The sequence below is a fragment of the Phaethon lepturus genome, unplaced genomic scaffold (assembly GCF_000687285.1).
Source record: "Phaethon lepturus isolate BGI_N335 unplaced genomic scaffold, ASM68728v1 scaffold12877, whole genome shotgun sequence".
Taxonomy (NCBI): Eukaryota; Metazoa; Chordata; class Aves; order Phaethontiformes; family Phaethontidae; genus Phaethon; species Phaethon lepturus.
Genome location: NW_010551236.1, coordinates 18,916 through 28,071, shown reverse-complemented (window position 1 = coordinate 28,071; position 9,156 = coordinate 18,916).

The window sequence follows — 9,156 nt, the reverse complement described above, 5'->3', positions numbered from 1 at the left end:
TAAAAGGTCTTTTCCAACCTAAATTATTCTAGAATTCTAAACAAGTCTGAGTTTCAGTGTGACGTACTCTGGGACTAAGGTCAAGTCCTCAAACAGTAAGTTCCCTAGAACAAAAATTTTTTGGTCTGTGTTTGCATAATGCCACAATATGTGTTATGACAAAGCTGTCCCCAAGTATAGCCAACAGCTTCTGGGTGCTACCATAATGTACCACAAATATTTTTTGCATCTTAGTTGTTGTTTTTTTGGTTTGTTTGGGGCTTTTTTGGTTTGTTTGGGGTTTTTTTGGTTTTGTGGTGTTTTTTTTTTTTTTTTCGCTTGGGCTGCATTGTGTGAAATGGAGGTCAGTGAAAAGTGTGTCTCTTCCTCCCAGCAACGTTGTCAAGAGAAGAGACAGGGAATGAGAGCACCATTGTTTTTAGAGTCACTCTATGTATAGCATTCAAAGCAGAGAAAGAAATGAGAGTATCTAGATGTAGCTGAAATTACTTTTTCTAAGATGCCCTTTCATAAATAATGCTTGTAGAGCTTGAGAATTCTGAATGTTGCTTGTTGCAGTTTTAACTGCAGGTTAGGTCTGTCAAATCAAGCAGTTGTACCCTAACTACTTGGCTCTCTGTCTAGTATGTCAAGGTTATTTATGTGGCAGTATATTTTGGCCACCTATGCCAACTTTTACAGTAAAGCAATTTGTAATTAACTTGCATGTGCATGCAGATGAAGTGTTACATACCAGGTATCAATGAACATAATTCCATCAGCACATTCCTGCAGCTGAAGTAGTAGAAAGTAATGTGATTTGCTAGAGAAAGGGGGGTTTGTTTTGAACATCTTTGAAAGTTACAAGCGCATTGGATTGTTTCACTTTTCAGTTCTCATCTGTTTCTTGGGGAGAGAGAGTTGGCAAAACTTCTATCACTTTTTGCAATTCTACTTGCAGAACTTGACACAAAATGTAGAAATGAGGCAAATTTATTATGAGTGATGATTACTAAGCTCCTGGATTTATTGAAGGTACCGGAATGCTTAATTGCCACTTAGTGCTGAATAAGCACTCAACCAAAATCAAAGGTCGATTAAATTATATACTCTAATTACATAGTACAATAAAAGAATGTTTTGATTACAAAGTCAAGTTATTGGATAAGGACACCATTTTTTAAGAGGTCAGCTCAGCTGACTGCAGCTTCTGACTTCAAAGAACCTAAGCTAACTTTCTGCATTCTGCAGTAAAAGAGCTGTGTCCATCATGTCTTTGCTGCAGGAATTCTTATTTTTAATAATGCTACTACCGGTAACAATGCTTGCAATTTCTCATGACCTGCACAGGGTACCAGTTTAAGATTTTATATTTGATCCTGTTGAATGCAAAAAATTGGGCCACACGCTCTGGGCTCCTCCTCAGCCTCCCCAACTGTTCTCTGTAACAGAGAGAACATCCACTCCCAAAAAGGCTGAGTGGATGTTCCAGGCAGAGCTCAGGTAGGAAAAAATAAGACTGCAGACAAGTATTTCTGTTTTCCTGGTCATCCTGTCTTTCTGAACACTCATGCTAGGGGTACAGATGTCGAGATTCGGGGTTTTTATTGGCAGTTTTGTTAGTGGCAAGAATTCCTTATTCCTCCCTAAAGCAGAAAGATCAAACTGGACCCAACAGCAGGAACCTTCCGAGTGGTAGCAAAGAGCACCCACAGTGCACCATGGAGGGCTCACTGAATAGCACTCTCAGTTGTTTTTGTATTTGTACAGAGACTAAACAGGATAGCCTAGCTTGAGCCACTACCCTTCCTGGCTTTTCCCAAGAACCTCAGTATTAAGCCAACACATTCATGGGTGAGGTTGCTGAATACGGCACAGACATGCATTATGAAACAGCTCAAATCTGTTACCTATTGACTTTGGGGGGGCAATTTCATAAGAGCATGCATTTATTTGTTAGATTCCATATGCTGTACACTTTTTTTGTTGGGGGGCACCATCTTTATCATTGCTTCAAGGTCTGGTCTTCTAATTCCAATGAAATTGGCTGACTGCAAGATCAATTGCAGAAGACTAGCCCCCCAAAAGTCCAAGTTGAGGAGAGAGAGAAGCACTAGGGCATCAGACTAGAACTGCTCTATCATGGAGAGTGTTTGCGTAACTACTGAAGTGTCTTGTATATAAATTTTGAAATAGACATTTATTTGCATTGACAAAGAAATCTCAGCAACCAGAAGTTTAAAAAAGATGCCTGGACATGCTTCCAAGTGAAAAGAGGCAAACCTGACCATAAGAATTCTTTAATTTTTCTTTCAGTTACATATTAGTAAGGTTAGTCAGCCTGAAGTCTAGACATAATCCCAATACTGTCACAAAGCCAATGCATCAGGAAAGAACAGAACTGCTGCTGCAAGGCAAGCACAATGCAGTGCTAATTAGCATTGCTATGAAATCAGTCTGAAAGCTAAACTGATTGCCTTTGTGCTTTTACCAGTGTCTTAAAGATGTTGGCAACTTTTACTCCTTCAAACCTTATTAAAAAATAACAGAGACAGCATTATGTCCTCTAAACATCAGCCCAGAGATTCTAACTCTTAAAGCAGCAAGTGTCAATTTGAGTAATAGCTTTATTTATATAGTTCCAGCATCTGCAGCTGATCCACTGTAGTCCACAGCAATAACTGCTAAGCAATTAGTAGCCATTCCAGCATGAATAATGCTGTAATCAGTAAGTCACCGAAAATGAACACGTACAAAAGTACATGCTGTATACAGTGGAAGCATAGGTAACAGCCTCTCTAAATTTTCAGTTTAAAAGTCTTGGCAGGTTAGTAGAAATCTGGGTCATCATGTTCTGAAATTTAATCATTCTGTAGAGGCAAGCATGATTACATCCCTTTGCTTAACAGTGCGAGATTAGCAATTGCAAAGTAGCTCTTCATAACAGGCATTTTTTGGGCAATCTTCCCAAGGCAGTTGTGGACTTGATTAGCCACCAGGACTGAAATCTCTACAGCAAGAATTACCCAAATATGGGTACTGGGATTCCAAAACTTTGATGGATTAAATAAGTCAGGGGATTTTTTTTTTTTGTCTTTAACTGATCTGGAAGCAGAATGTACTTTCTGCTTATGCTCTCTACGCTATCAATGTCAAGTTAGCCTTCTACATTTAAGGGGAAAAAGAACTTCTAGAAAACAAACTTTATAGGGTTTTTTTTGTTGTTGCTTCGTTGGTTTTTAAGACTCTGAGAAGATTAACTGCTCAGTCCATCCACAAACTCAAATCTGAGACTACCTGGATTCAAATTGCATTAGAATTAGTACAGGCGATGGACTGTTCTTTAGCTACCATAACAGATGACCACAACTGTAAGCCAAAATAGCTCCCCACTCTCCAACTTTGGGAAACTCTAACGGGGTGGGGGGGGGAGGGATGTATATTATGCGTATCTAGACACAATTGCATACCAGCGTGGGAAAATAGGAGGAAAAAAAGGAATTTTACAAGTTATTAAAAGACTATAAAGATGGAATTTTGTTCCTAACCCCAAGGATGTTCTGAAAAGGTCAAAGATTTACAGTTCATGTCTTGTTCACAACTCTCAATTTCTTCCTCAGCCGACTACTTCCCAACACCTCTGTTAATCCCTTATGTCCTCCCCTTACCCATTCCCACAACCCTTTTCTCTTCCATATGCCAACATCTTACCTCTGCTACACACAGGTTCCTCCCATCCTTTCTTTCTACAAGGCTCTAGGGACATACTTTCTCGCTATTTCTCATCCACAATCTTGCTCTGCACATTTCAGACCAGCCACAGCGTGTAACACAATGTTAGGTACCCAACTACACAGAGGATGACCATGTCAAGGAAACCAGTTTGGCTGTAATGCTTAGTAGGATGCTGGTCTTTGGAGCTACTTGAAGGGAAAAAGCTGAAGAGTAGGTGAAAAGCAGGTGCCCGTCAAAGCGAGGAAAAAAGGCTTGTAGCACATGGGAAGGCTGCACACAGGAAAGGACCAGAAGGCAGGGAGATGAGTGGCCACTTGTGCAGGATCAGGAAATCATTGCTTTCCCACCCAGTGAAAGACTGATCACAGTCTAGTTGTAGGTAGTTTCACCTATGGTAAACTTGCTGTTTTCTATGACTAATTTTTAGCATTTTCCAGAGCAGGACAAATGCTTTAGTTCTGCTGAATTAATGAGTTTAGGATAGTATCCACAGAAGTAAGATGCTTTATGTTGAGTTCACTGTTGTCTAAACTTCAATGAATTTCATTATGAAGCATCTATCTAAACAACAGCCTTTCACTGATTTTTATGGCAGCGTAAAGGAAGTTCACTACTTTCCTCCTGAAATTATGAAAACAAGTTTGGCTCCCCTACAAATTGCTGCCATGTACATGCACATACAAAACAAAATGGAGGAAGGGACAATTCCCACTGCGCTGCAGATTTAAGCTTTTGGGCAGGAACTTGCTTTTAACTACAAAATGCTTTCTGCAAAGTAATTAGCAAGCAAAAAGTCAAATCAAGTTAGGCAATCTATCTGCAAATCATGGCTGAACAGATGTCAAAAGACTATTAAAGATGATTTTTACCTATAAAGGCTTATGTAGTTTACCTGTATCTAGTCCACTCTTGTGATCTAACAGTCTCACAGAAAGAGAAACAAACAATATACAGTTGAGGAAGAACCAAATTTCAGGTCTATGGAGACTTAGTTATCAGTTCAGTAATATCTGGCCAGAATGGGCTGATCAAAAGAATTCCAATTGCACCTTTCTGTTTTCAGTTTATGGCATAAACTGTAAGTGCTGTGAGTCTATCAAATAAGCTCCATCAGCTGTTTAAGCAGAGAAGGAATGCTTACTCCAAATCCCTTCAAAATTATTTTATTTAGCACAAAGAATTAGAAAGACCAAGCACTTATGAGTCATTTTAGGAAGAAGGGACCAGAGCTTTGCTTTGGTGACAAGTTAAGTCTTTGTAATAAACTTTTGTTTCCCCAAAGAGTATAAACAGTTACAAACATCAGTGGAACAATGAATTAAAATCTAGCCATCAAAGAAGTGCAACTTAGTTACATTTTTTGAGGTTTTTGTCATTTACTTTCTTTCAAGTTTATCCTTTTTGGGGTTGAGTGATGTGTTGGGTTTTTTCTTTTTTTTTTTTGGTTGGGGTTTTTTTTGTTGTTGTTTTGTTTTGTCCCAGCCTCCTCAAAATTAACTCTAAATTTATAGAACATACTAATAACCAAGCGATCACACATTTCTGTGGTCCTTGGAATTAACATCCTCGTTAATTACATTTTTGACACCTCAAACAGAGGACAAAAAGGCCTTGAGAGGACAAAAAAAAAATAATCACAGCAATCTCTGCAAGTTATAGGAGATTTGCTTAGCATAAAAGTATGAGTTCTTACCTTATGTAAAAAGCAGAATCTTGTGCACCAGCTCCACATAAATGCTTCCAGTTACCAGAACAAGGAGGAACACTGTACAGTGCCCAATAAACGGATTTAAAATAGCGTAACAGCTTCCTTTTATGGGGCAGTTCCCACCTCTTCTAGTGTGTTCTGCAATACTTTTCAGATATTTTACTGAACTGCTCAAACTTCCTCACTGGGCATTGTACAACTGCAGGAAGAGAGGAAGCAAGAATTATGCTGACTAACATTTTTTTGCTGCACCTCCAAGTAACTTCAGGCTACTCAAAGTTAATACAAATACAAATGAACTGATACTTTCCCATTCTTGTATATTGCATACCAGGTAAAGAATCTTGGGACCATGGTAAAACAAAATTCACAGCATTTGAAATTAACAGTATTCTGCAATTAGTTAATTTACTAAGGAAGCAGAGCTCATGCAAATACACTGTGTACATGCATTCCATGAAAATCCAAAAATATATTCAATAGTCTGGGGAAGAAAAAACCCATAGCTCGCCAATTTTCAAAGCAGATTTGGGAGGTGAGCAGAAGCTACTGGAAGGTGATCCAACAGGACACAAACTCATGTGGTTGTTTTCTATGAGGATTCCAATTTCAAAAAATTCCTCAGTGATCTCATTAAACTAAACCTGCAGCATAAGTCAAAGTTTGATCAATAGCATGTTTTATTATTTAGTATATGAAACTGAACAGTCCAGATTTTAAGGCAATGGAAAAAGATAAACCTCATTTCAGTATTTCCTAATTCTTTTTGCTAAACACAATATTGTTGCGACAATATTGTTCTAACAATTATTGCTATATGATAATAAGAAGGTAAGTTTTCTTGTGATCAGTGTTTTATTCGTGTGTCCTTTGGCACTGGAAGGAATAAAGACAACAGAACACATCTGAATCCAACAGTAGTTTATTACCCACTCATTGCAGATGAAGTTAGACATTTCAGTTACCAGTCAATATGAGCTTAAATATTAGTTGACAACTGCAGAAAGTGTACAATGAGTACAAAATCATTAATGATAATGTAACAAAAAGTTCTGACGTATTAATTTTTAAAACATCAGTTGTACACTACTACACAGCAACCATTATATGGTTCTCAAATAACTCAGGGCTTGCATTTGAAAGTGCGCTTTTTTTTTTTTAAATAAAATTCTCCAAGAGGTTGAGAGACTGGGGTTTACAACTACATTATTTCCCAAAATAGTAACATACAGCCTTACCTTACATTGACAAAGCTGTTTTATATTTTATGAATGCTTGCTTTTATCAGGGAATGCAGTAACAAGAAAAAATCTATACATAAAAAATTAAACTCCAATATGCAATATATTATATAGCTATATTGTACTACAGATTTCATATAAATCAAGTATAGGCCAAATTTTGGCATCATTTTTAAGTGCATTAAGTTTAATATAAAATCCCCCTCAGAATTTGCTCTTACTTTTCAGGCTACTAGCTCCTGAACTGATCTTTTCCACTTATGATACTTTAGACATTTATAATAGTCTTAAGATCTAATTTCCATTTCAGGAATATCACCCTTGTCTTTCATTACACTTTCTAACAAAAATAAAGGTTTGTGAAAAACTTAGTGACTAATTTAGTCAAAGTTTAGTGACTAATAAAATTCTCCAACTTGACAGGACTTTTTATTTACATTTACTGGTCAATATCTTTAAGGTATTCTCCTACATACCCTCTATTCTTCTTTGATCCTACAGGAACAGCTACTAATTATACACTGCAAGAGCATATTCGTTTGCTTCATTTTGTTAAATGGACTCTTACCAACATGCAAATTATTTCTGGTGCAGAATGGAGGGCCAAGACATTTTTCTAACGCATAGTTAAATTTGCTTCAACTCCAGCATGTGATATTCACTTTTTAGAGAACACCTGAAGAGCTATATCCTCTCTGCCACACAATACCACATTTCGTTTCCAAATTAAGCTTTGTTTCCTTTGTTTCAAGTAATACTATAGTAAGAAAAACATTAGTGACCCAACTAATCTATCAATTTGATAAATATGGCATTTACAGTAAAATAAGCTTGTATATTTTTGCTGGAACAAAACCACCACCAGCTTTCCACTAGAATAAAATCCTAGCATTGATGAAATCAATTCAATGAGACTTCCTCACACAAAAAAGTCAAAGTTTCCTCAGTCATTTGTAGAACATAGCAGTAAATTGTATAACCTAGAAACATTCTATATTAGACCAAAAAACCACCCAAGAATCAATTACTTTGAGTCACAATACCCCAAGAATCCATTCTCCTGTCAGCATTGTATCTACTGACATTATTCCAGGATCTTGTCATTCAGCACAATTATGGTACAGAGTAGAAAGCATCAATTAAGCGTTGCAAATGTACAGCCAGTTCCAGCTCCTAAGAAACAACTTCCAAGTTAAGCCCTTTAAAAGTCTTACAAAAACTGGGCTAAGCTAAGTATGATTTTAAAAAGAACAATCTCTCAGACCTCAAAAGCAAGGATATTACATTTACACCTTAGAAGGCAAGTCCCTTCACACACACAGATGCCTGAATGCATGTCAGAGCATGGACATGACCTCCAGAGTTCATTCTCGATGTAATATGGAAGGAACTAGGTGCAGAACTCCCAGTAAAGTTAATAGGAGTTACACAGCAATGCCCCTTCATACCACTGAATTATAAATATCTTATGTATTGTGTATGAAAAAATCTCAATTTTGTATTGAGAAAGCAAGCACTGAAACAGAAACAACTTTTAGCACAACAGATGTATTTACTTACAGCATGCAAGGTTTGTTTTTATGTATTCGAGCAGCTAACAGCCACTAACAGCCCTTAAGTATTTACAAGTTCAAAATTACAATCTTCACATAAGTAGCAATTGCTTACAAGAAGTTCAGGACACTCCCTGGGAAATAAGCAAGAAATGGAGTAAAAAAAATACTGAAAGCAGTAATAAAAGCTAGTAGCAAAATAAGACATAATAGCTTTTAAAATCCAGACAATTTAACACTGTTCTGGTAAAAAAAAAAAATAATTTAAAAAGCCATATATCACATTTAGAAATGCCATCTTAAAAGCATCTTTTTTTTTTTTTCCAGGAGAAAAGCTGTACATAAACTTAAAATAAAAACTCCAAGTACATAAACAATTGGTTTGCCAATTTACCTTAAAATAGCTTCTCCACTGTTCCTCTTCTCCCTGCCCTGCCCCCCCAAATTTACAAACTAAGTGGTAAGGTAAATGTGATCAGAGGCTGAAGAGCCTCTCACAAAGGAGAAAGATGCTTCAACCTCAGTTCATGGTACAGGAAGCAAAAGTAATAGCTTTTTTATAAACATGAAAGTTTTTTCAAAATAACAGATTCTAAAACCTACCCAAGGTGCAGTGCATATATTAGTCCTGTTTGAGGGCCAGGTCTGAAAAAATCCTGCTCCTACGTTTAAGGCAGTGTAAGACTAATTTGAGTCTCTTCAGCCTCTTGGAAAAAAGAATTTTGTGCCAAATTACACTCTACGTGACTGTTAGTTTCAGGTTTTATTTCCTACAGTGATCGCCTAAGACAAATTTAACTTCTAGCTTTTTGTAATAAATATCTATATCTGCTTCTATGAAGTAGTAGTATTTCTCTCTTTAGGACTATACAACCTGGAACTGAGGAAGTTCACTAGCAGTGACATATGAATATGTTTTTGCACCACTTGGTTTCAAGTG